Genomic DNA, 16,340 nt, shown 5'->3' on the forward strand with positions numbered 1-16,340 from the left:
AATCCTTTCCTTCAATCTTATTAGGCCCATTTGGGACATATGCTATCCCTGGACCAAGAAAGGTTTATTGGTTTAAATGAATCATTTATAGCAGATAGATATGGGGAAATCATCTGTAACCATTAGCCACTTCATGCAAAAAGACTACAATCACTATTGTTAATTTAAATTTAAAGCACCTTTTTTTTAAACACAACTCAGTGTCATTTATGGTCCATACACTCTGCTTGCTTTCTCCAGGATAAAAAAAAAATATTAACAATTAAAGGAATGATAATAGAGTCATTTCTAAGATTTGCTTTCAATAATTAAAGATCACTATTTTCTCCCTGCATTTCATTAGCAAAATGGACTGTGGCCCAGCATCCCAAGCTCTGTTGTATGTCAAAGGAAGAAAGGTTTAATCCATGGGTCAACAAAGTTTTTCTACAAAGGGCCAGAGAATGAATGTCTTTAACTCTGTAGGCCATGTGGTCTCTGTCCTATATTCACCTTTTTTTTTTTTTTTAAACAACTCTGTGATAATGTAAAAAACATTCTTAAATCATAGACTACACAAAAACAGGCCCCAGGCTCAATGTGGCTGATGGGCTGTGGTCCATTCGCCTGGTAGGAGACACAGGTCTGAGTTCAATAAAAGACTTAAGACAGCACTATGTGATGTTAGCATTCATTTCATGTCCCTAAGCTGATTAACCAGAAGTGGGTGATCAACTATTTCAGTGTGCCCATCACTGAACAGTTTGCCAGCATATGGGAACTTCAGTGTTAAATCCAAGAAAGTCTCCAGCCAATCTGGATAGTGGGTCCCCCTGAAATTCCTCAAATGAGGGAAATGAAAATCTTAAAGAAGGAGAACAAAGGAAAGCTTCTACCTCGTGGTTTGAGCATCTCATGGACCAGTAAGGTGGGGAGAGGGAAGGGAAGGTCGTAGCTAGAAGTCTGCTGGAATTGGAGCCTTTGAAACCAAAGGAACTGGGATTGGCTCCTCCTAGCATGATCCACGGCTGTTAAAGCCATTCATTTTCCATGCTGAGCAAAACCTGGGGAAGTAAGGGCAAGAGAAGTCATCTACAAAGTAGTAAGAGTCAAGAGCAACCAAATAGGTCACGTTAAGTCTAGAAAACAATGACATAAACACTCAGAGAGCAGCCTGAAATTTCCGTTGGAACTAGTCAACAAACCACAAAGCTTGTGCAAGCACATCAACAGTGTCCCTAGGTTCTGCTAGGTCCATTTTGTTCTTTGATTTCTTTTATTTTTTTTCCTCCTTCTTTAATGTAATTGGCAACGCATCAAAAAGAGCTTATTCCATGTTTCTCTTGCAAAAGCAATGAAACAGATGATATCACAAGCTAATGCAGCAGGGAAATCCAGATCCATGCAAAACTTAGTTGGTGTGAGCCTTGACAATGATCTATTGAAAGCACGTTGGGTTGGGAGTGAAAACTGGTGAGAGCAGGGTGCCCGAGAGATGCACACAGAGAGAGACATTAGAAACCAATAATGTCTCATTCTAAGCAGAGCATTTCAAGGGGGGTGAATTATGTTTCATTATTACATAATAATTTCCAAAGAATACTGTAACAAGGTCCATAGATACAAAAAGATCAATATCAAAAGCAACATTAAGTGGCAGAACAGAAATCTCACCTAGTACAGGAACAGAAAATGTCCTCACATAGGTATGGTCAAGAAAGGCAGCAAGATGGACTGGAAGACCTAAGTGAGAAAGGAACTATACAGGAGGAAGGGGCCTTACCTGAATCTCAAATAGCATTCCTGTACTTCCACATGCGCAGTCTATTCATTAGGAAGCATAAAACATCTCACGTGGTCTCACTTATTTACACAGTTTTCTCAAGAAGTCTATGGGAAAGAAATGTTGATGCCCATTGCATAGACAGCAGGATTCAATTACTTCCCCCAAAGACACATCTTAGAAAAATGCTAACTGTGGGAACATCATTGTCCCCCCTCTAAATTACAAAGCAATCCAACTATAAAGGCACAGAAAAGAAAGCACAAGTCAGTCATTAGATTGCGAAATATATTAATAGACTTGATGTTAAAGGTAGGAATTATTATGACAAACAGGATGAGGAACCAAAGGGTACAAAATGTCATTTAGGACAGAACTCTAAGAGAGGGATTAAAATGTGGCTCTACTGGGGTGTCTGGGTAGGAAAGCTGGGTAAGCTTCCGTCTCTTGGTATTAGCTCAGATCATGATCTCAGGGTCATGAGATTGAGCCCTGCATGGGCCTTAGCGCTCAGCATAGAATCTGCTTAAGAATCTCTCTCCCCTACCTGTCACGTGCACATACACACCACATACACACATACCCTCTCTCTAAAGATTTATTAAAAAATAAATCTTTCTTAAAAATGTGACTATAAGAATTCTTATAGAATTAAGGTAGTGAAGTCATCTAACAGATAGCACAATCTTTAAAAACCTCATACCAAACTAAGGCAACAAAGCATTAATTGTGCAAAACACCTGGTAAGTGAAAATGCATGAGAACAGTCGTGAGCTGAGAAAATGGCGTCAGTGGAACAATGACAATCCCCATGGGCTTCCACACTACATTCAGCACCTGTCTGCCAACTTGATTCCCCCAGATGCCAATGGAGTCTCTGAGCATGAAGCCTCATGCCTCATGGCCTGGGAAATCAGCCAGAGGATGGCCCAGGAGGGCCAATTACTCTAAAACTCTCAGGGACCTACCTTTTCTTGGGAGGTTTTTGGAGAAACTCAGTGCAGAGCAGGAAGTATCTTTCTGCCTCTTCCCCTAACTCATTTCTTTGTCTAAACTGATCTCTGACACCAGGAAGGAATCACTTCCTAGTTACTGCATGTTTCTGCCACTCCGTACAATGATTAAGTATTAACTGGTGCTGAAGAGGAGAGAAAGGAGAAATCCTTCCTGATCCTCAGAGTCCAGTGATGTACTAGTAAAAACTTGAGGGGCTCTCAGCAAAGCAAACTTAATGTGCACCATCTATGAATTGTCATGGTGTAGATAATCCCACCATAGCCAATTTCAAGCTATCAACATGTAAAACCCCTTTGAAAATTCCTGAAAATGCAGTGATTAAATGCTGGTAGGAGCCCAGTGTACCACTGATTAAGATCGATGCCTAAGGAAATGAAATTCAAGGAAAAGTAGCTCTGATTCTTAGAGGGAGGCAGGGGCGTGGGAGGAAAGACCTTTGAAAAGCATGAATTTCAGTTTCTCTATGCTCACACTCCCTTCTTTCAAATGGACATAAGTCCATGAAGATTCCTAGCTACCTCCAGAGATAAATTTTGCTGGTCTGGAAGCCCCATAAGACTTTCTTTCTAAAGCACAGGTACTGAGCCCAGCACAGAGCAGGAACTCTGTACACAAGCGCTTAGTGATTGGCAGAGGATTGGTTTTCTTTGTCTTCTTTTTTCCTTTTGACCTCCTCTCAAAGTTTGTGGGACAAAGGTTGATTAAAGAGAATTATGGTTAGGGTTTGCAACCATGGCATAGATGGTATTAAAACCATCCATCCCAGTTCCCATTTCTCCCACTGCAAACTGAGATGGGGATAGATGGCTGATGGTGAACTTTTTTTTTTTTTTTTTAATGTGGCTGGAGGCAGTACCTCCATCCACTTACATAATTTAAAGAAAGGTTCTCTGAAGTTCGATTATTATTTATTTTAAACTCAAATGGTCCCATGAGAACATTGAAGAAACATCCAATCTGGGAGGGCCTAAATATTTTTGAATATAAGGCAACTGATTAGCCAGATAAATGGAGATAATAAATGATTTCCTAATTCTCTGCAAAAATGTCTCATTCTTATCTTTCAAGTCTCAGCTCAATTGTCATCTCCTCAAATGTACTTACACATGCATACACACGCGCAGTGTCACTACCTAGGTCATCCTGCTTTTCTTCATGGAAATTATCACCATATAAAATCACCTTGGACACTTCATGTTCTGTTTCATTCTACTGAAACTTAACACTCAGACAAGTGGTAACTTTCTCTGTCTTGTTCACTACTACATGTCCAGCTCCTCCTCAAATGTCTGGCAAACTTAGGTTCTCAAAAAATATTTATGGAGTAAGTGAATCAATGTAAAGTATGCCAGTAAGTAATCTCTTAATATCCTGGTGTTTACCAGATTGTTACCATTACCTCCACTTCCCTCACAACTGAACCTAAAATCACATCGACAAGAATTGAAAAGAAAAACTGAAAAAACAAACAAACAAACAAAACACTAATTCCTAAAACAACCCACTCATACCTAGAAAGGTGTTTCTTCTCCACAATCTGGCTTGACTCACTCCGAGTCTTTTGTGAAACTCAGGGTGAGCGCCTCCTAGTATGTTCTTTGTGAAAGTTTATCCCATATACTTAACTCTTTTTTCCACAAGCTCTAAGAGTATTTGCTGTCCAGAAGCATTTAAGAAGATATCTTCTCCAAAGGAATATGTAAACTAAAACTCAGCTTAAAAGCACATCAGGGGTTTTGGAGGGGAGGGAGAGGAGAGGGTGTTAAGGGGTTGGATGAGCCTGGTGGTGGGTATTAAGGAGGGCATGTATTGCATGGAGCACTGGGTGTGGTGCATAAACAATGAATTTTGGAACACTAAAAAAAAAAAAATTAAATTCAAAAAGCACATCAGAATTTTCATCAAACCTGAATAAAGCAGATTTCCAACAGATACAAATATCCAATGCTTAACTTACTGTACTTAATCTTATTCATGACGTCCTGTGTGAGAAAACCTTTAGGTTTAGCTTTAATTATAACCAGTCAAGGTTTTACCTCATTTTTCAACCAGATAATCTTTCAAAATGGTATCAAAATGCTTAGTTGAAAGTGTTGCTTACTGGATACACAGATGTTGTGAAAGTGAATCTCGTGATTTCCTTTTGTAAACATTTATGCTATTCTGTAATTTTTTTATTCTCTTACCAAGTAACTTACTATAAGTGCTTCAGCTTTTTTTTTTTTTAATATCATCTGAGCAGCTTACTGGTTCCATTATATTTATGCGCCAGAAATAGAAAAAGGATCAAATAGTGTCATTCTTCCTTTATTCACAATTTTAAATTATTTTCATTTAAAAATTTAATTTTTATAAAATTAAGTTTTTAGTCCCCTTAAAAATAGATATCACAGAGGCAGTCTTTATAATTATATAAACTCAAGCAATTATATCTATCCAAAGAGGAGAAAATGATTTTACTTCATATCACTTTCTAGAAAATTTCTCAAGTAAATTGTTTTCTTTACTCATTAAGAGGGCTCTAGGAGTCTTTGAAACATTTTTGTTTTATTTTGGTAGTGTCTGCTTTTAGAGACAAGAGATAAATAAGAAATTCCAGGGGCCATTTAGAAAAGAATGAATAGGTGTGACATTTTTACAGACACAAAGCCTGGGTAGCTGATGGGTTTCAGATGTGAATCACGAAGTAGATCTTTGCTAATTAATTAGATATGTGGCCTAGTCACACAATCCAAATGTGGCCTAGTCACAGTGTCCAAATACCACAGATCCTGAGATACCTTGTTTTCAATTCTGTGTTTCAGAATCACCTACACCCAGAGTTGGAAAGACCTTTATAGTGTTATCTGAGCCTGGATCCCAGCAGTGCATGCATTTGTAATGCAAGAGCAGCTCAGCAGATGCTGGCATGGGGAAAGGGGAAATGGTGGGAAAAGCTGGGGACCCAAGAACAAGAAACTTCCTGGACCCTGACAAACATCCTGACTCTATTTCCCACATGTAAAAATGTGATGACAACATTTGCCCAGCAGAGTTACTGTGAGAATTAAGTAAGTGTCAAGGAAGCTGCAGACACACAAAGATCAATAAAGGATAATCCTCCCCCTCCCCCTCCCCCTCTTTTGCACAATTCTAACTTATAAGAAGTCACCCCAGGGCCACCACAGGGAAGTGCTCACCCTCACAGGTCAGCTTTACAAACAACCATGCCTGATTGTCATTTGAACAAGGGACCCCCCTCCCTTGCATCTTTCACTGGACCCCACAAGTTATCCATTTGGTCCTGTTTCCCTAGTGCTCGGATATAAATGGCTCATGCTTCCAGTCTTGGTCATGCAGGCAGACCCAACTTAACACGACTCTGGAGGAAGACCTCAAAGGACCTCAAAAATAGGGGAGGAGTACCAGTTTGAGTTTTCACTCACTTCGTCTCCTTTTGCTGTTCTTATTACTTCATTGTTTCCTAGTGAGTTAGTCTTAATTTAAGACTAGGGGAAAGTTGAGTATAAATCTACATTTTAACTAAAAACGCTCACTATGGGGTGTAAAACTTTAAGGACACAATAAGGCCATAAATGAAGAGTTAGATCACCAGAAACACTGTTCTGAAATCTTTAGCAGACTGCTGAGTCAATTCTTATACTTAATTTCTTAAGGGTTGACACAAGTTAGACACATAGGACTTGGAGTAGGAAACTGGTGTTCCAGGAGCTGAAGAATAAATACCCAATTAAGATGAACAAATTCTTGGGGCGCCTGGGTGGCTCAGTGGGTTAAGCCTCTGCCTTCGGCTCAGGTCATGATCTCAGGATCCTGGGATCGAGCCCCGTATCATCGGGCTCTCTGCTCAGCGGGGAGCCTGCTTCCCCCTCTCTCTGTCTGCTTCTCTGATCTCTGCTTGTGATCTCTCTCTCTCTGTCAAATAAATAAATAAAATCATAAAAAAATGACCAAATTCTTAGATGAATAATATTTATAGCTTAATATCACTGATTTGAAACCTAAATATCTCAAAAACCCACTTATTCACAATTCCACCAGTGGCACAGGAAGTGGAATAAAAATGATCGTTAATAACTAGGGTAAGAAAACAAAAGCATTAGAGCTTAATAACTTTACTCAGATTACTTACCTTCACAGCTTCAGTTAAGGTCTTTTTATTCCTTTTCTAAACACAGTACTGCTAAGGAGGCTCTGGTTTCCAAACTTGAAGTTGAATGGAATGAATTAGACTAGGAGAGATTGCTTAGGCAGTATGCTGACAGCCAGGACAGATTATCACCAACAGCAGATGTGGAGGGGAAAAATGCATGTGTATACACATATGTATGTACACACACACATGCACTTAGAAAAATACAGACACAGGTAAAACACATAAAATAAATACACACATACATATACATTTGCACACATACACGTGCCACACATGCAAAGGAAATATTTATTGCAGTGAAAAGCAGGCCCATACATTATGTGTTCAAGCACAACACCATCTCCTTCAGAGCTGTCATTTACTGTCCTCTGCAGTGAGTCTGCCATGACTGAGACCATTTCATATGTATTATTTCTAAACAACATATCAGCTTCTTGTGGTACATACTGTTTTCATTTTACAGGAAACAAAAACATGAAATTCGAAAAAGGTTAAGCTTATCCAATATTACACAGCTGCTAATGTAGAAGAACGGTGCTCTCAAAGTATTGGTTATTTCCAAAGAGGATACACTTTTAACCACACCAAATGCAAGATCGCTAATTGATTTTCGTAATAATGGCCTGAGTCACTAAGGGGATATAAGTGTATGCTCTTTATTTTCCATTTAAAGATGCGAATAACACATTTTAGAAAGATAATAATGATCATCTATTTCGAAGATTATTGTCTATTCTTTAAGGAGACTTGGAGTTTTACACTCCAACTATTTTTAGGTATAAAAGATTGATAGAATTCACTTGCAAGGAGTTTCAGATAAAATTAAAAACTAACCCATCATCTTCCCTGACAATGCTATGACAGAAATAAATCAACCAAATTAAAGGTAGAAATAGACAGTACTAAAGAATTTAAAATCACAAAAATATGATCTAACAGTTCTTTCACAAGGAAATTCCTAATTTGTTCTTGATGACAAATGTGAACTATGAGCAGAGATTTATGCATTAAGATATTTGTTTCAGCATTATTTACAACACGAAAATTCTGAAACAAACTAAAGAAAGGATTGGTTCAATAAACCATGACAGATGTAAGATATTATGCTGCCATATAAAAATGGTATTGGAAAAGGTTTATTACAAAATTGATATGATAATTAAATATTAAGCCCTCAAAGAATATATGCAGTAGGTCACCATGAGTGATAGTTGCCAGGTACCACCACTTAGCCCCCTTTCTAGGAAAATTACAGGATTGGTTATCTCCAGCTTTCTCATGGTTGAGTGGAGGCATGCAAGTCGTTCTGGTACTTTTGAGAGGTAAGACTCCTTTAGAACCCTTTTCACTTAGTGTAGCAACTGTCAAACTTGAAATGGTTGTTGCACAATCAACTTAGGTCCCAGAATAATTTTTACTAGTAACATCTCCTAAGCACCTTCAAATTTAAAAGGTCATCTTTAATAGAGCTTTATTAGCTCATTCAAAAAGCAAAACACATACTAAACACTTGCTAAGCAGGAGACATTATTCTAAGCTCTGGGGTATCCATCAGTAAACAAACGGATTCTCAGGAAGCTTACACTCTCTCTCTGTCAAATAAATAAATAACAATCTTAAAAAGGATGTACTCCCCACCTTTTTAAAAAGACAGGAAAGGATAGATGAGACAAAAGAAAATACATAGCATGAGGGTAGACTTATACTCAAGTATCTCTATTTAAATATAAATAAATAGTATTTTTTTAAGATTTTATTTATTTATTTGACAGACAGAGATTACAAATAGCAGAGGGACAGGCAGAGAGAGGGAAGGAAGCAGGCTCCCTGCTGAGCAGAGAGCCTGATGCAGGCTCAATCCCAGGACCCTGGGATTAAGACCTGAGCTGAAGGTAGAGGCTTTAATCAACTGAGCCACCCAGGTGCCCTGAAATATAAATAAATAGTACTAAAATACTGTCAGATTGGCAAGAAAAAATGCAAATCTACCTTTACACTTTTTATAACAGACTCGCTATAAACCCAAAGACACAGGTAGAGTGTTAAGCAAGAGAAACATCCTAATCAAAAGAAAGCCGTTGCAGCTTTATTCACATCAGATACAAAAGATTCCAAGGGAAGAAGAATTATTAAAAATATAGAGAGATGTTTCATTTTGGCAAAACATTAAATTAAAAAGGACTAAGAGTTCATAAATTTGTACTTATAATAATTCTTCAAAGTGCAAAAAACAAAATTTGACAGAAATAAAAAGAGAAGCAGACACATCCACAGCCATAGCTGGATATTTTAATAAACCTCCCTAACAAATGATAGAAGCAGACACAAATCATTTCAGATAGAGAAGATTTCAACAAAGCTCTTATACCAATTTAATTGCTTTTCAGAACATTATAATCAATAACCACAGACTATGCATTCTTCTGAAGTGTGTGTAAACCATTTAATAACACAGGTCATATGCTGGGCTATATAGTAAACATTATCAAAGTACTTAACAACATAAATGATCTTTGACCAAATAGGTCTTAAACTGAACTGAAAGTAATTTTAAAAAAAGGTAACCAGAAGACTCCCAAGTATTGTGAATTTAAGCAATCAATAAATATAAAAATCTGACAAAAATTGAGAGAAAACTTGAAATCCCCTTTAAAAAGAGCACATCTAACTATCTAATGATCATGAAAAAGGAGTTCAACATGATTACTCATAAAGGAAATACACATTAAAAACCGCCCACTAGAATGACTAAAATTAAAAAGACTGATAACACCAAGTGTTGTCAAAGTTCTAGAACTCTGCCACATTACTGGTGGTCGTGTAGGATGGTAAAACAGTGGAAAACTGGTAGTATTTGTTAAAGCAATTCCAATCCTAGATAGATACCCAAGAGAAGTGAACATACTTGCTTACCAAAAGACACACCAGAGTGTTCATACCTTTATTTAAATAACCCAAAATTGAAACAAAAATATTCATCAATAGTAGAATGGATAAGCAAACTGAAGTATACATACATTTTATATTACACAATAGTAAACAGAAGAAAAAAATAAACTATTGCAACATACAAGAACAAAAACCATAGCTTTAACTTACCGATATTAGGTTAAACAACGTAAGCCAGATACAAAAGATTCCATATAATGTGATTTATTAAATATGAATTTCAAGAAGTCTCATGATCAATTTACAGCAAGAGAAGCTGGAACAGTGGTTCCTTTAGGGGGTACTGATATGCAAAGGATAAGAGATCCCTTTTAGCGGCTGGAAATGCAGATCTTGTTCTTGCATCTAATAAAACATGTGTTTGCATATTTAAACCTTCACTGAGCCAAACACTTGAAATACCATACTTTAAGCTCCTTCTTAATGTAAATTTTACCTCATTAAATAAGGGAAAAGGGAAGTAAAGATATAAATTATCTGACCATTTGCAACTAGATCTTTATACATTTCTAATGTCAGTTCTTTTACAGATGGTTAGTTTGTTAACAGAATCTCTTCTGCTCCATCCTGTGTGGTTAAGTATCTGTGACCCTCTGAGCACAATAACATTAGCACAAATGTAACATTTGCATTGTCTACCAACTGTTTCACCACCATTAAGTGGAAAATGTCGTCAAGAAGCATCACAGACCTTTGCTGTCTTAATGTAACTCTGTCTTTAAGTGTAGATTATCAAGAGACAGTCATATGCTTGTATATAGTTCTACAGTAGAAAATTCACCTTCTTATACTCAAAACACTTTGCCCTTTTTAATTAGGGGTTTTTGTTTTTGTTTTGGTACAACTTGAATATCAATATATAACGTCTGTAGTCGGAAACCATTTATTAATTTCTAGGTTTCATCCCTCCCCTAAGATACTTTTGGAAACCCTAGATTTAATATCTTACGAGTGAAAGGAGTTGTTTACCTTAAAGTAATTTTTATATGACTTTTGTCATTATTAAAAGAACTGTCAGGTATTCCTTGCACTATGGTTTTGTTTTGTTTTGTTTTTAAGATTTTATTTATTTATTTGACAGGGAGAGAGAGCACAAGCAAGGGGAGTGGCAGGCAAAGGGAGAGGGAGTGGCAGGCTCCCCGCTGAGCAGGGAGCTTGATCCCAGGACCCTGAAATCATGACCTGAACCAAAAGCAGACACTTAACCGACTGAGCCACATAGGCATCCCTGTACTACGTTTTAGTGTACTGAAAAGTAAGGAATGTGTATGAAGTCCAAGTTTTCATTTTTAATCTATTTGCATTAATTTCATTTTTCAACTATGAATACAAAACAGAGGCAAACTTTGTAGCAGGGGCAAAACTTTACCTTTACTATCTTAGGGCCTGAAAAATAAAATGACACAAGACAGATTCATAGGAGAAAAGCATAGATATTTTTACATGTACATGGGAGCACCCCACCCAAGAAAATGAAAACCAAATGAAGTGGCAAAGCCTAAATGCTTATCTTGGAGGTTGAACAAAGAGTGGAAATTAGCGGAAAGGAACTAAAATGTCTGAGGCTAAAGACAAGCAAAAGTTATTCTAACAAGGTCTGTTTGTACAGATTTTCTTGGCTTTCACTCCCCATCTCTGATGACAAGTTTCTTTTCTTCTCATACAGGGAGCACAGTTTGTCCCTTTTGTATCTGCTGTTTTTCAAATGTCTAGTTCAAAATTAACTTTATTCCAAAGTGGCATATCTTGGGGTGGCTTGTTCTGCCATCTTTCCACATTAGATAGGCAGCACTCCAATCGGATAGTAACAGTTTCAAATATTTAAATATGATTCACCCTTGAAACTCCTATTTCCTTTTTTAAATCTGTCAAATCACTCGGTTGCTGAAAAGTTTTTTACTTCTCAATGACATTACACTTTTTTTAATAACATGATTTCTCATTATTTCTAAGCCTATATACAAATAGGATTGATAAAACAAGAAACAAAAAGTTTAGAAAGTGGGTGCCTGAGAGGCTCAGTTGGCTAAGTGTCTGCCTTCAGCTCAGGGGATGATCTCAGGGTCCCAGGATCCAGTCCCCCATCAGGGTCCCTGCTCAGCGGGGAGCCTGCTTCTCCCTCTCCACCCTGCTTGTGCTCACTTGCGCTCGCTCTTTCTCTCTCTCTCAAATAAAATCTCTTAAAAAAATTATTTTTTAAAAGTTTGGAAAGTGGATTCTCCGTCCTCGCGCCCCTTTTCCTACACTTTGCTCTTCTCTCCGACCGGAGGAGCCGCTCTTTCCGCGCAGTGCATTCTGGGGACCCAGGTCGAGCCCGCCCTCGTCTGAGGGAAGCGAGAAGAGGTCGCGACCCGGAAGAAAAGAGAACGCCGAGTCGCCACCGGAGACGAGCCGACTGCCCCGCCCCTGCCGCCTGAGAGGCCCGCCCACCCGCTCGCCCGTCCCCCTGCCCCGTTCCCGATGCAGCCTGCTTCTGCAAAGTGGTACGATCGAAGGCACTACGTCTTCGTTGACTTTTGTGTTGAAGACAGTAAAGATGTTAACGTAAATTTTGAAAAATCCAAACTTAGGTTCACTTGTCTTGGAGGAAGTGATCATTTTAAACATTTAAATGAAATCGATCTTTTTCACTGTATTGATCCAAATGATTCCAAGCATAAAAGAACGGACAGATCAATTTTATGTTGTTTACGAAAGGGCGAGTCTGGCCAGTCATGGCCACGGTTAACGAAAGAAAGGGCAACGCTTAATTGGCTTGGTGTGGACTTCAATAATTGAAAGACTGGGGAGATGATGCAGATGAAGATGTGTCTAATTTTGATCGTTTCTCTGAGATGATGAACAACATGGGTGGTGATGAGGATGTAGATTTACCAGAAGTAGATGGAGCAGATGATGATTCACAAAACAGTGATGATGAAAAAATGCCAGATCTGGAGTAAAGAATGGTGTCATCACCGGATTTTGAGAAAAGAAAAGTAACTTCTCTGCAAGATTTCATAATTGAGAGAATTCCTGAGTCGATAGCTCTAAAGGCAGATGCTGTATTTGCCTCCTTTAACCCATTTTTCAACCTGTTTGTTTTTTTAAAGGCTTTACTAAGGGTTGATACGTACCATTGTATGGGGCAGTTTTAAGTCAGCTAAGGCAATAACCTTATGCATGAACTTTCCCCAAACTTCCATGATGCTGTTGAGGTCCTAGGCAATTGACATAGCAGTTGTGATAAATAAAAACATTTCACCTCAATTTCCTTTACTTCATAACATAGATACCAACATGATAGGAAGCTCTTGGCTTAGAAGAAAGATAACTAAATTTTAGATTTTAGAAAATGGACTCAAAAGTGGCTGATGAAACAAATTGGATGATACCTTAATCTTGGTAACTTGTCCTTTGGTATATCCTCCAGGATTATTCCACTAAAGTTTTTATTTTTCAAAGAATTTACTTCACATTATTGTAAGTAATCACTTGTCAGTGTTCCAGATGTATCTTAGCTAAAACTAGCAAATGCCCTAACTTAGATGGTTTTGAAGCCTGTACATTTGGTATTGTTTGACCCTTAAACTTTTACATCTCTTAGCATGGAGGATGAAGAAAGGCTGTACATTGTTGCTTGAGAGTCTGTACATTTAGACCAAATTGTATTTACATTGTCAGTATGGCAAATGAGTGAAAAAAAAATGTTAATACACTATTGGATTTTTTATTTCTTTTTTTGATTCAGCTTGTCCCAGGCTGAAAACCTCAATTTATGTTCATGACAGTGGAGATTTTTTTTTTTTTTAACGTCTACATTCTTTCTAATAAACTGTTGGAAGACTTTTTTGGCTGTCCTTTTAAATGTCTGGTTTACTGTAATTTCATGTATTACCATTTACTGGAATGGAGTTTTTATTTTTACTTGAGGAAGAATTTGGGAATATTCCTCTGTTTGGGGGGAAAAATATGTCAGGAATGTCAGGAAACCTTTTAAAAGTGGATCTGTAATAGCAAATTGTAGATGCACTTTGCAGCGGTTGGAAAAGAAAGTGTTGTGATTTGATTGAAATAAAACTGAATGTGTTGTCCTCCTGTAAAAAAAAAAAAAAAAGTTTGGAAAGTGTGTTTCATTTAGATTAACAAGTCCCCCCCCCCAAAGATTTTATTTATTTATTTGACAGAGAGAGAAAGAGAGAGAGCACAAGCAAGGGGAGCAGCAAAGGGCAGAGGGAGAAACAGACCTCCACTGAGCAGCGAGCCTGATGCAGAGCTCGATCCTAGGACCCTGGGATCATGAGGGCAAGATGCTTAACCAACTGAACCACCCAGGCACCCTTACCTTAACAAGTTTTTGTAAGATTTTCCAACTGAAGGAGTTCACAATGAACCTCCCCCAAATGTGCTACTTTGGCATGTGGATGATTTTGAGTTGAGGATAATCAAGGCCCAAAAGATTCAGGAAGAGCTTTCTACCTTCCCCTTCACTGTCTCTAAGATTTTAGGTAGAGGACCTGGTACAGGAAGGGAACTATCCCCAGAGAGAATTATAAAGAGTGTGAGGTAGGGGTGGCAGGTATAGTAAACTAGGGGAAACCTAGCAAGGCTAGGCTCAGATTCCCCCTCTGTATCATATTGTCTCTACGGGGCATGACAAGCATGTGTTTACCAAACATTTCCTCTTCCCATCTTCCTGTGAATTGTGTTCCTTCCCTCTGAAGCCCTAGACTCCTCCTTACCTCCTTACCTCAGGAGGGCATATAAGTCTCAGTTGCCCAACTTAGACCCCATCATTTTTTTGTGGAACCCCCATATGTATGAAATTAAAGTTGTTTTTCTCCCAATAGTCTGTCTTATGTCAATTAATAGACCGGCCAAAAGAATTTAGAAGGGTAGAGGAAAAAATTTCCTTCCCAACAAAATTGTCCGCCCTATGCAGCAGCATTAAAAACTGTAACATAAATCTACATACAGTCATTTCTTATTTTATCATTCTTCACTTTATTCCATCTCACAGATACTGCAATTTTTACAAATAGAAGCTTTGTGGCAACGCTGCATTGAACAAGTCTATTGGCACCATTTTTTCCCAATAGCATTTGCTCATTTGGTGTATCACATTTTTGTAAGTCTCACAATATTTCTAACTTTTTCATTATTGTATTTGCTATGGTGATCTGTGATTATAACTTCCCAACGCTCAGATAATTGCTAGCTTTTTTTTTTTTTTTTAAATAAAGTATTTTTAAATTAAGGTATATACATTTTTGAGGCCCTGGATGGCTCAGTCAGTTGAGTGTCCAACTCCTCATTTCAGCTCAGGTCATGATCTCAGGGTTGTGAGACTGAGTCCTACACTGGGATCCATGCTGGGCATGGGCCCTGCTTAAGATTCTCTCTATGCCCCTGCTCCCTCTAAAAAAATACAAGTTAAATTAAAAGTATATTTAAACAAAAGTATGTACTTTTTTAAACATAATGTTATTGCACACTTTACAGACTACAGTTTAGTGTAAGCATAACTTTTATATGACTGAGAAACCAAAATATCATTTGAAGTGCTTTATTGCAGTGGTCTGGAACCAAATCTGCAATATCTCTGAGGTACGGCTGTATTGACTCCTATTTATTAGGGTGTAATGAGTGACTACATAAAAATCAACTTGAAGAAAGTTTTCTAGACCTGTAAAAACACTCCAGGCCACATTATTATAGGGGCAGAATTCAATGGGCTCTTCAGGAAAGATCAAGTTTATTTTCATTAAGACTGCATCTATAATTAGGATTTCAAATAAGAAACTTCTAGGTTTTAGTTCCTCATACTTTGGAAAATAGTCTTCAAATTGAGGAAAATAAAGCAAGCAAATATATAATCCACTGTGAAGAGAAGTCTTCTGTCCCAACATTACCCATGGTAGCTTGGCTACCAGAGTCACATAAGCTATTACTACCAGAAAAACAAAAGGCAGACTTGAGTAGGGACAGCCCAAACCCAATCTGATGTCTAATTCATTTGACAGTTTTTGCTAAAAATCTTACATATTCATTTTTTTTTAAGGCACAGAGGTCTTATGTATAAGATCTTCCAATGTGGGGTGCCTGGTTGGGTCAGTCAGTTAAGCCTCTGACTCCAGATTTCAGTTTAAGTCATGATCTCAGGGTCTTTAGATTTAGCCCTATGGGGGATCTGCACTCAGTGCAGAGTCTGCTTAAGATTTTTCTCTCCCCATCTCCTTCTGTCCCTCCCCCAGCTCAAGTGTGCATGTGCTTTCTCTAAGTAAAAATCTTTTTAAAAAGGGGTGCCTGGGTGGCTCAGTGGATTAAGCCTCTGCCTTCAGCTCAGGTCATGATCTCAGGGTCCTGGGATCAAGCCCTACATCAGGCTCTCTGCTCAGCAGGGAGCCTGCTTCCCTCCCCTTCTCTCTGCCTGCCTCTCTGCCTACTTGTGATCTCTGTCAAATAAATAAATAAAAT

At 38.1% G+C, this 16,340-nt stretch overlaps 1 pseudogene across 1 annotated transcript; it reads left to right on the forward strand.

The window, feature by feature from the left end:
• Positions 1-12,344: 12,344 nt before the first annotated feature.
• On the forward strand, positions 12,345-13,234 carry LOC308345402 (prostaglandin E synthase 3-like; annotated as a pseudogene). The gene has a single exon. The product of its transcript is annotated as a prostaglandin E synthase 3-like (transcript).
• Positions 13,235-16,340: the final 3,106 nt, after the last annotated feature.

Source organism: Martes martes, assembly GCF_963455335.1.
Source record: "Martes martes genome assembly, chromosome: 7".
NCBI classification, from domain to species: Eukaryota; Metazoa; Chordata; class Mammalia; order Carnivora; family Mustelidae; genus Martes; species Martes martes.